The sequence below is a fragment of the Ceratosolen solmsi genome, unplaced genomic scaffold (genome assembly GCF_000503995.2).
Source record: "Ceratosolen solmsi marchali unplaced genomic scaffold, CerSol_1.0 scaffold27, whole genome shotgun sequence".
Lineage (NCBI taxonomy): Eukaryota > Metazoa > Arthropoda > Insecta > Hymenoptera > Agaonidae > Ceratosolen > Ceratosolen solmsi.
Genome location: NW_011948426.1, coordinates 1,032,128 through 1,045,498, shown reverse-complemented (window position 1 = coordinate 1,045,498; position 13,371 = coordinate 1,032,128).

Sequence of the window (13,371 nt, the reverse complement as noted above, 5' to 3'; positions counted from 1 at the left end):
CAATCTTGCTTTATATAAAAGAATATAAAAGAGTCATAAAAATCCGTAAATATGAACGATGAAGTGTTCTTTATTTTCCTCGAAGGTATTATCGACGTGACAAGTTTAGTTTACGATGTATGGTTCCTATGAGTACAGGTTATATTTCTCATAAGTTTTATAGTAATCTATCATAATATGTTGGATGAAATGTTAATTTCATTAAATAGAGAATATGTTAAAGAAATTAATTTTTCAAATACACGCTAATAGTTACACAATATTCAGTATTTATCGTAGAAAGTGTAAGTATAATTGGAAAAAATATTGTAATATTAATAAAAAAGAAAAATTATATAGTAATATTAATCTTAATTATTTACACACATCAAGCATATCAATTCAATAAAAATAAAGCAGGTTATTTATAAATATTATTAAAATAGTTTCTGTTCTAAATTTCATTTTAAACAATTATAAAAATTATTACATTATTGGTTTATAAACATATATATATATATATATATAAATAGTAATCTATGCTGTTCGACATATCACTACTATTCGAGAGATTAAAATTAATAAAGAAAAATTAAAATCAAGAAAGAAAGAAAGTTAAATATTCACCTTTGAATATTAAATGAAACAAGAAAAATTTGAATACAATAGACATGTTTAAATTAATTTATTCAGAAAGTTTTAAACTAAGAAATTCCTCCTAAGATTCGAAGATGTACATCATATTTACACACTACTTAATTGAATTTGGCAGTACGTATCCACCAAGATTAATTCTGTTGCAGATTAATGTAATAATGGAGCCAGGCTGATGATGATAAAAGCTATAGTGGTTTTAGAAACGACTATATATGTTAAACTTATGTAAAACGAGTAGAAAATATATTACAGAAACGCATGTTGGATATGAATATTTTTTTGAGATTTTCTCAACTTTAAAGCACTAATTTAATAATTAGTCAACACAAAATTACTTTCTTTTCATTTTTATAAATAAAAGGAATTATGGATTTTTGTATTACTTTTGTGGGAGCTTTTTAATTAATTTTTCTTTTAAATAAATAGGTCTGCAGTTTTTCAATTACAAATAATTCTATTGACATATGAATTAATTTACATAATTTTGAAAAACCAACTACGTTTTAGATTAAAATTATTTTCATAATAATGATAATACCAGTAATTTTTATTCTATTACTATTATGAACTCACACGTACAACTAGTTTATCATAAATTTATTATTTTATTAAGCCATACCTAAACTTGTTAATTTAATTATTCTTATGATAATTACTTGAAATGTGCTTGTAAATAATATTATAGTATAACAGCAGCATTTGTGAGATTATTCTGATTTAATTAACGCGATAAGTATAAACGCCGGAGAGAATTAAAATATCGTGAGAAAATGCTACATTTCTATTCTAGAATTAAGGTAATTAGTATTATAACTTTATAAATTATTTTATATTAGAACAAATATGATGTATAGGTTAATTCGTATATTTTTCATTTTCATTATACTATGATTAACATGTTAAATTTAATCAATATTTTTCACTTTAACGTTATCATATATTTTATTTTGACGTTATTACGAATACAATTTATGTAAGATTCTTCATATATTTATGTATAATAATATAAATATTGATACTTGGATTCAAACTTTATCTGCAAAATATATTTTAAGTAATTGTTAATAATTGTCACATTATTGGTTGTTCAATCATAATGGTTTATTGTCAAGCCAGTATGCATATTTTATTTTTCATTTAGTAGATTTTTTGTTTTTGTCAATTGATTGATTTTGTTGTAACAGTTTGTAATATTATCTTCAAAATGATTTATATTTATATTTAGGCTTTTACAAAATTATGTAATTATTCAATGTCATTTATATTGCCGATAATTTATTTTGAAATTCACTCTTAAATGATTCTTGTATTAAAATTTTCATTTATTAAAAATAATTACGCAACCAATTGTAAAGTTATTTACTAGGAAACATAATATGTAAGGTAATTTATTTCAAATTAATGTGTATTTGTGCATGTTAGTAGCGAGCTTTATCAAAGAATTTGTACTTGTAATTGTCAGTATCTGCAGTATGTGGGTTTGTTTACAGGTATAGAATACAGTTTTTTGTCATACAGATATTGAACCGAACTCGTGGATAATTAAATATTAGTTATAAAAATTTATATTTATCAATATAATTAGTTTAATTAAAATAAGTATATAATTCATTAGAGTATTATCATTATTTACAAGATGTCGATATAATTTTTCAATGATGGCTGCAAATCCACATTATTAAAATAATTTTATTTATTTTAACTTTTTATTCCTTATATAATAAAGTTAAATTTCTTATTTTTAAAGAAATTTTAATTTAATGTTATTGAAATTTCATTATGATCAAATTGATTTCGTTAGAATAACGATCATACTCGAGATGTAACGTGAATAGTCTGACAGAAAATGATTAATCACTTCTAAATCAATAAATTTTATTAATATTATCATATTTTATCTCTCGTATTCTTAACGTCATTTGAGTAAAACTAATGTCATTTGCCAAACTATACACGCAAAAATAGTTGATAGGCGGTAAGAAAAGCAGAAGGATAAGTGGAAAGAAAAATGGTGTGCCTTCGCACTCACGTAAAGTGGATGTGTACACTTGTGTTTGAAGTAGTTTTCGAAATACAAAGAAACATTAAAAAAAAGAAAAAGATAGATTGGAGTCCCTGAAGATCTTTTCGACGTGAAAATAAAACCAATGGATGTTATTCGAGACTCTTGTACGACTATTGCGACAACTGACTCGTACGTATAGGTCGAGAAGGTGATAGAGATGGGAAACGTGTGCTGTAGGAAAATGCCCCTCAAATATTCAATAGAGGGCTTAGACTTTTTCGTTTTATTCGTCCGCAAGTCCTAGCGATACTCTTGTTCTATTTTCACATTGAAATTACGAATAAATGAGGAAGCATGATTCGCGTGGAACATGCGCCCTCATGAATTTTTGTTCATCATGTATTTTCTGTTTGCATAATTAAACAGAAGCCGACTGTTTTTTTACATCGTAAACGAAATATTCGCCATTTTATTTATTCAAGCATCCACGAGCTTATATTCTAATCCTTTTTGGACAAGCATGGCGACATTATCTAGATACGCGTGCACGACGAGATCAAGCCAACAACTTCAAGTAAACTACGTATAAGCAGACTTACACAGGGATCTACGTGCCTTACACTACAGGGATGTCAGTAAAATGTAGATGCCTCCGCACTCCTCCAAGTTTGAAAGCAAAATCTTGTTGTAGTTGATATAAATATGCGATTATGTTTTTTTTTTGTCATTATTATTTATTGCCGTGATATATGTGATTATCGAGGTCGATATATAAAATTCTATCAAGTATAAATTTCGGCTAAATGTATTTTATCTAAGATTGACGTTAATATTAGTTGAATAATATAAGTTTATATATTTAGAAATTATACAGTTTTATTTAATGGACAAGATTAATAATTAAAGAATTGTTTGGAAACTGGGAATAAGTCTATTAATATTGAAAGTTTAAGCTAATTATTATAATGCGTGAGCATAATATATTATAGATTTGACATAAACAATACCTTTCATTTTATAATGTGGGAACTAATACTATGGGAATCACTAATAGCACAAATTTTTTCATTTAATATGTGTTTAATTTCTGTTTATATGCATCCGAAAATAAAGTAATTTTTAATTTTATTTAAAGATATCTGTTACTGTAAAGCTTAATTTTATTTTCCACTTCAAATAAATTTTATTTTGTCAATTTCTATTTAATCTAATGATTGAATAATAATTATTATTATTATGATAAAATATGGATTAAATTAATAAGTAATAATTCTAAATATATATATATATATATATATATATATATATATATATATATATACTTCGGTAGCTAAATTTTCCTTTTAATTTAATTAAAATTATAAATGTACATTTGAAATCAAATTTCTTTTGTATCATAATTTTAATATATTATTGTAAAATCAGAATTTAAAAAATTGTTAGAACATTATATAATGTTTATATGCATCTATTTATGTTTTAGCCACTGATCAATCAGAAACAGATTGCTCCTTAAATTGTGAGCTACAATATATCTTCACGTTACAATAGATTTATGGCGTAATTACTTGTAATTAAGATCTGGATTCATGAATATATCTAGATTGGATAATGTGTCCTAAGTGTAAACTAGTAAAATTTATTATCTACAAAATTTAGTATTTTACAAATTGGTAGAACAATAAAATTAATATTTTAATTTGAATAGTAAATTTGTTATATTTTCATGTATATTTCTGCAAAATAAATAAATATATATATATATATATATATATATATATATATATTTTTAACAACCTGCAAATAATTTAAATAAACAAGATATTACTAATTATCAGGTTAAATTTTACTTTTAAATTTGCAATCAAAAGTCTGATAACGCATGTTAGATAGCAAATATTTGTACCATTTCTCACTTTAAAATTTTCTTAAATTTTGCCTTATATAAAATCATCATTTGTTTAATGATTTACATTTAAAGCCTCCTTTATTTTATTATAAATTAATTTATTTTCACAATATTATTTATATATATATTTTTCAATTCATTATATTCATATTTTTTTTTTTTACAATAATTGCTCTTTCAATACTTTTATTATTAACCTACATTGCGGTGAAATGTGCCTTTACACATACTATTTCTAGGCATAATATCCGTAGGTGTATGTTGTCAAGAAATACAATATACTTTATTAGTAGATATAAATGAGATTATGTAAGAGATAGTAAAAAATATGAGAGACTTTTGTCGGAAAGCCACCAATTATTCCATTCGTTTGCATTTTAATCAACTTTACTGCCATTATGAAATCTCATAGTGAGCGATAAATATGTACTACTTGTTACGATAATTAACGTATAAATTTAATAAAATAATAACAATATACTTATTCAATTGAAAAGAGTCGTAATAATTTAACAAATATACTACACAATATTCAACATTATTTACAAAATTATTACTTGTTTGTAAATAACAATTTTTTGATATGTGAAATAAAATTTTAATTGAGAAACAACAAAAGTTATTATTTAATACAAATTAAATGTGAATTTCTCTATTTTTAAATTGTAATATTCTGCATAATAATAATGTTTCTTATTTGATTAGTTCTATTTTATTTTTATAAGAAAATTTAATTTTAACCAATTTATATTATACAAATTCATGCAATATCATAAATTGAATGAAACTATAGAATATAAAATAAAAAATGTAATATTATTTTAATCAGTCATGCGGCAGATAATGATATATAAAAATCATAAAAAAAAGTGAGTAAGCGAGATTTGGTGAAGGAGAAAAGAATGTATTATTCGACAGTTGGCGAGTGCCTCGATCAATATGGATAGATATTCTTTTTCCGATAACACTAATCAATATTTAATGGGCTGCACTTGGATAATTCAAACATGTATGTAGATGCTTGACATAATGTGAATAAATCTATGATTTACGTGTATAAGAACAAGAGAAACAATAAAATGTACTATATCTAATAAAAGTACTAGGTTACGTTGACATTCAATTAAGTTTATGACAAAATTGATCATTACCAATATAATATTGTTCTAGTAAATTATATTCTAATAAATTCTAGTAAATTTATCAGATAGATATTTGGCTTATATAATAACAATATTTACTTTTATAAATAATTAATATATAATTGAAAGTAATTAATCATATACATTTAGCATGTGGATTAATTATTGTAAATTAATAAGAATATCTCATGACTAATCTATGAATCATCATTAATATTATTGATATATATTGAATAATTTATTTTCATAAACTTAGAAGGAATATATTCAAATTAAAGCTTAAATTGACATACATTTATACTTTATATTTCCTAAAGCTGAAAGCACCGTTTAATTAATGTAGTTTTAATAAAAGATTAATATTGTCCTCAAAATAGCATATACAAATGTATTTCTAAGTTGATTATCAATATGGAAAAAAGGCATACTTTTATTAAAATCGTTAAATTTGTTATTACATTGCCTTTATACGTAAAGCTAATGATAATACTAGTCAGCAGATTTTACACTTATGGCATTGAAAATTTTAAGAAATGATTAATACATTCGTTTAAAGTTGCAATATATTCTTTTGTTACAATATAATAAAGTACTGCTCATATTGACAATTAATGTATATTATTATTTTACATAATATATAAAATCAGTTTAATTTCTTTAATAATTTTATTTGAGATGTGTTTTATTAATTTATTCCTTATATTTTCAATGCAATAATAAATGATTAAGTGTCTGAACTGATTATATAAATGATGAACTACATAAAAGAGATTACGAAGTTATGGTATTAAAAATTATGTTAAATATAAGAAACAGTTAACAGAAAAGGCGACATAAAATTTTTCAACTGCCACTAAATTTCTTCTTTAATTTTAGTGTGAAAATGATAATCTTTTATACATTCTCCGTTACCAGAATGTATTGTAAAATAGATTATGTTCAAGTAAAAAATGTAAAAAAAAAAGTAATTTAATAACTTGAAATATAATACAACATACAAGACTATAACAAACGAAGTGGGTACATTTTATACGATACATTCTATTCATTCCAGTATCATATACTTTCTAAAAGTTCTATTACGTCATTTATTTTTAATATTATAAAAAGTTAAAAAAAACTTTAAGATAGAAATTTGAATATAAGAATACAAGTCCATTCTCCACCAATATTTTCACAATGTCCCTTTCTGTTTTATAAATAATAGAATGCATATTATATAGTTTTTTACAGATATATTTAATTCTCAATTCGTACTAGTCTGAAATTTTTTGTTTTATATTTGTTTAATAACTACTTTTTATTTAGGCTATTAAAGTATTTAATTATGAAAATTGTAAGTAAGTTTTCACAGTTAACATTACTATGTAATTAAATTTCTAAATAAGTACACAGTATTAAATACTTCTTTATATACGTATATATAATGAAATTAAACTTCAAATTAATAGTTTTATTTGTAATTAATTTGCAGAGCATTATTATGTTATAGGATTAGGTAAAATATCAAATATTTAAAATATAAAATATTTATTTTATATTCATTTAGTTGCTTTTATGCGTTCTATGGAGACTATTTTATAAAATAATAATTTATTATTTATTAAGACGTATATATATAATAATAATAATTTTAGCTACAATTATATATATATATATATATATATAGATATATAAATGATGCCGGTGTGATTGAATGGAACTTTTTAAACTGACAAAAACGTGAATAATAAATGCTTTAAAACAATAGATATATAAATTTAATAATGAAATTTATATGAAATTGTAAATACAAGAAATTCTTCATTATAAATATTTCATTACATTTAAAGGCGTTTACATTATGCGGCAAATTATTATTATTAATACACATTTTCACATAAAGAATATTGTTATTAAATGCATTATCGATCGAGTTTATTTATAATAAGCTCCAAAGTTTCACCCAAACTTTTATAATTTTTTTTTCTAACTCTTTAATATTATATACGTTATTAATGTAACGTTTATTTACGGTCTCAACATAAATTATTTACAAACAGAACTTGTAAAAATTGATTATATAACTTTCTTTATATATGTAAACGTATTATTTTGAATTCTTAAAAAAAAAGTAGAAATTTTGGTTCCTTGTAATACAACGTATAGTAGTTTAGATTTGTTCTATATTATTATCACATAGTATTATGATAAATTATACTAAGCTGTATGAACCAATACTAACAGTTGTACATAATAATAAAATAAATTTTAACATACCAAAAAAAATAATATGACTAATAATAGTTATATAAAAAATAAGAATAAAATAATAATAATAATAATAATAATAATAATAATAATAATAATAATAATAATAATATTTACCAGTAATAATTTTCAAAGTAAGTTATGTTGTAAAACCACTTTTGTAGTATGCATTTTTTATATCGAAACATATTCTTACTTTATAAAGTAAGTATTGTAAAAAAATCAATATATTCTTGAAAATTAAATTGAGATTTCATTCTTATTTTCGAAAAAGTTACTAATAAAATAACTGTTAATTAATATAATCTATTAATTATATTATTATATGTATATTCTTTTGACATGAATATTTATTAATATATAAATATAATATAATAATAGAAGTGCTTACAATAAATTTTCAGATAGCAAAATATGTTTGTACGAAAAATAAATATTACATTAGAATAATAATTTTTAGAATTTCAAGTTCTATTCATAATTTTTTATATTCATTTGTCATTTTTTGATATATATAATAAACATTAATGTAATTATTGCAGTTTATTCTGTATAATAATTTGACTTAATATAATTATATAGATAAAATATATAATATAAAAAGTTATAAAAAAAAATCTTTATTTATAATGAGTATATTATTGAAAAAATATAAAGAAGTTGATTAAAGCACACGTATAATAGTAAAAAATAAATTTAAATGAATCTGAAATCTATTATATCTTATAAAATTATAAATAATTTTTTATTAGTAAAAATTGTTTTGATTAAAATATTTTTATAGGAATTTCTTTATGCATGAATTAATTATATTTCATGTTTTTAAATAAACTTATTTTTAGCTTATAGTATTTTTTGTTCCAGAAGAAATAAATTAAAGTTAGGAGCGACATCATTGATTACGCAAACATCTTATAATTACAGTTTTCCTTGGCACATTTCGTTTTTGTATCACTTATATTGCTGCGTACAGCGCCTTCTAAGTCTTTCTTGTGGGAGCTAAACTTGCCCCTTATGTGCTCGCAGAATGTGTGAGCTTAGTCGCTCTACAGTTCTTTATCTTGTGAGGCATATTGTATATTATTATCGTTATTAAGGAATGGAACTTTTACCTTGTGAGTTCTGCAGATTTTGTGCTCTTGATGGCAGCTAGTGATGTCTGCAGGTTGTGCCTCGTGCCGCAGCTTGTAGTTTATGTTTTGTGTTTTTCTGGCTATACCTCGCGTATTGTTTGCCGAGTTTGCCTCAAACGGCTCTTTATAGGTTGTGATTATGTTGTGCCATGCGCACCACTGTTTACTTGTTCCTTTTTCCTTGTCTTGCCCTGCTTCGAGTGTATGATTTGAATTTGCACTTATCTTGCACTTGTTATGAGTTGGATATGACTAGACTTTGCCTCTTAATCGGCCTTTACTGTGTATGTCTACATTCTTGTTATTTGGCGTTCCCTTGGAGAAGCAGCCTTGCCGGCTTCTGTGGTGACAAGACATTCCTGTGTGCGCCTTGCTGGCGTCTTTCTTAAAAGCATTCTCGGCTACCGCGTGGTCTTTACGAATTGCCATCTTGGCGTTTCCAATCAGAGCGCCTCTTTTTAGGCGTCTCCAATGGAATTGATCCTTTCATTATTGGCGGCTCCAATCAGAGCGCTTCATACTTGCATTCTCACCATGAGAAGGGGACTTCTTTGGCACGTTCTCGCTTCACCATCCGAGCCACATGTAGCTTCGGGTTTAACAACAGCGTATGCGTTGCAGTGTTGCCTTTAATATCCCTTTTTTCGGATGTCAAACGACGTGGTTTTTGCTTATATTATTATGACTTGATTATGCTAGAAGTTTTATGACTTGTTTTGCTGGACACTTGGAACCTTGTTCTCGCCAGATGTGATTATGAAATGTATTTTCTTTAGATATTCGAAGTTTTACTGAATTGTTTAGATTTAGTTAATCCGAGGCGCGTTTTGAATGTTATTTCTCGAGTAGTCGAGAGTTCGCCTTTTTCGGAACTCTTATCTCGAATTTTCCAGATGTTTAATGAGCTGGAAGTTTTCTTACATTCTTGAACAACTTAATTTCATACAAGAAAATTTACTAATACATCGATTCCAGTGTTTAATAATATATAGGCGGATTGTATTTTATCATTAGACTAAATTTTCATTTTCTATAAGAACTATGCTTAACATTTATGGTAAATAGAATTTTCTAATCATTTCAAACATGAATGTAATCGTAGTATTAATTTTGTACGTATTCATCCAAATGGCTGGATGTTTGAATTCTTAGATAAATCATGTATACATGCGCCATCTAACGCTTTTTATCTTAACTATAATATCATTGAAATGTATATACCAATTTTAATTCCTTAATATTTTTCTACAATTAGGCTATGATGGTATTGATATTAGACTACTTTATTTTATTTATGCACAAAATTGTGTAACCATTCAAGCGTTTTGTTACTATAGTTAACAAATATGTGTAAAAAATGTTTATAGATTAAATAAACAGTTTTTAAATTATGTTTAACGATTATTAAACAGTAGATTAATCCGTTTTAATTTGAATTTTCCAAATCACTAATAATAAGCAAGGAAGGCAATGGGTTGCACCCTTTTTTCTGCTCATCCTAGGTCGTTCATTGGTAGCTCTCGAAGTTACAGGTAACACGTACTCTCACTCTCAAATTTTGAATTGCCATTATAATTTCTAAGTTTTATATTGAAGGTTATTCATTTAAACACTATAAATTTATTCAATATTTTGTTTTGCAGTTAAATGCATCTTAAAATAAAAAAAATAATAGTGTATTAAATATATAGTTTTCCATTTTATTTTATCTATTTTAAGCTTATTTAAATTTAATGTTATAAAACTTAATTAATAATAATAAATTATATATATATATATTTATATATATATTTTATATATATTTATATAAATTATATATATATATATATATATATATATATATATTGATAATTAGTCATATAAGTTTTACTTAAATAAAGTATGGGTAAGGAACAATATTTAACGGTAAAGTCAGGCGAGTGATTGACAAAAGTTAAACTTGTACAAACAATAGCAAAGTCTTACCTATTTCAATCAAAATCTATTGTATGATCCGTTTTCTATGTTACTTTACGGTTTAACCATCAAAGTTGTTCATTCTACTACATATTCTCCGTTACTTTAGTTTTCTACCACTTTAAGGGCACTTTGAAGTTACTTTTCTTATGACCTGGTTTCTTCCGTTTATTTGAAAAGTTTATATTTGCAATATAAAGAAGATTTAGTGTTAAAATTTTGCTTTGACTAATTTGTAATAATCATTAATCACTGATACAACTGAATATAATAACATTATTACTTGAATTAAGTTCAATTAATCAGAAAACTGATTACAGATAAAATTTTTAAATTATAACAGTTTAACTTTTATGTTATTAAGTTATAAATTGTATTTTAGTAATATTTAACTTAACGTTACTCGTTAAAGCAATAATGTAAACGAAACAAAAAACTTTGCATTTTAAATATATTAAATTTATTAATATAAGTTTACAATGAATATATATTGATTAAAACAAATGAAATAAAATTAATCATAAAATATGTATTATGTATGATATTACTGCAAATTTATAAATTGAAAAATATTTCTGACAAATTATCATATATAATGATAAAGTATTAAAGTTCATAAATTTATATTAAAATATTTAAAATTTACTTTAGTTTTCTTCCTCTTTACTTTTTTATGAAATATATATATATATATATATATATATATAGAGAGAGAGAGAGAGAGAGAGAGAGATTTTAACGAAAATTATTTGTTTTGTAAATGCTTCTAAGAGAATCATTAGAAATTAAAATTTCTTATATTTACAGTGCATTGAAATATTATAATTAAAATAACTTTCTAATTTCATATTTAGTAAACAAGTATTTATTTATTAATAATTTTTTTATTTTATTCCAAAATAAAATACTTATTTATTGATTGTATATGAATATTTTGCATACAAATATATTTTAAACTCTCTATTATATCGATAATAATATTGGTGTTTGTTCTGTTACAATTTATATTTAACAACAATTTATTAAATAAATTTAAAGTATAGAATGATTTATAATTTTTATTTCCTTTAACTTATTTTATCGAAAAAATGTACTGGTAGGAAGTAATAAATTTTATGAATAGATTACTTTTTAATTGAAAATGTACGAAGTAGAATGTACATTTGACCTAAAATATTTATTTACTTTCGGCTTTCTGTAATTTAACTGAATTTCCCCTTATTTTGTAGAAATTATATTTATAGAATAAACATTAGTTTTTAAATTTATCTTCTAAGATATAATATCTGGTTACATTATTTTATTTAATATTTTTAAGAGTTATTATTTTTCTTTCCTGCCTTTGTAACTTAGCTTTTTTTACTGGATTCTCGATATCGGCTTGTAAAATTTAAGGAAAATTCTGGACCAAATTAGAGCAAAGCCGTTTAAATTTTATTTCAAGAAGATAAATATTTTTCTCCTTATAATACTAATTGTCTAATTTGAATGTTTGTTCTTTCTCTGGATATTATCTTTTAAACGACGATATAATAAATATAAGCATAAGTATAATTATATGTATTGAAGTAAAATAATCGTTTTAAGTGCTAAAAGAAATATAATATTAATTAAAGGCAATATGAATAGATTTATTAGTGGATACTTTTAATAATCATTATGCTATTAGAAGAGCGAGGGGACGGTAAATGCCAAATAAATGTGTACATAAGGAATAATTGGTTTGTCGAATAATGCAATCAAGTTAGTGAATAAATTAACCTAGAAATGCTTGTTTTGTTAAATAATTTAGTAAAATAAATGAGTATAGAGAAAGACATGTATTATATGGATTCAATAAATAAATGTAACGAGAGGTTATAAAGTTTGAAATACTTTCTTGACAATTACCGTCGAAAATCAATTGTGTAGACAATTAAAAAGTGTTTCAAATAAATTCAGATGGACTGAATAAATGGACGTCAATGTAATTTTTCCTGAAATTTAAAAGATCGCGCTTGCTTTTCTTTTTGCCTTATTGTTACGTATTTTATATTGATTATGTTATTTCTGATAGCGAGCTTTTATGTTTACACATATAATATTAAATTATGTTTACGCGTTAATCGAAATATCGTAATGACTATTTGTTACGTCACGAAGTATATAACAAAACTTTTTCTATTGGATATTTATTTTTCTTAATATTTAAAATAAAATAATAAAACAAATTTACTGCGACTAATTAAAGTAAATGCTTTAATTACAGGAAAAATTACAGTCAAATTGGAGGTTTGTATCAAAAGTTACTTAAATTACTGAACACAAGCGTTATTGACACAACCATTTACTTTAATGATA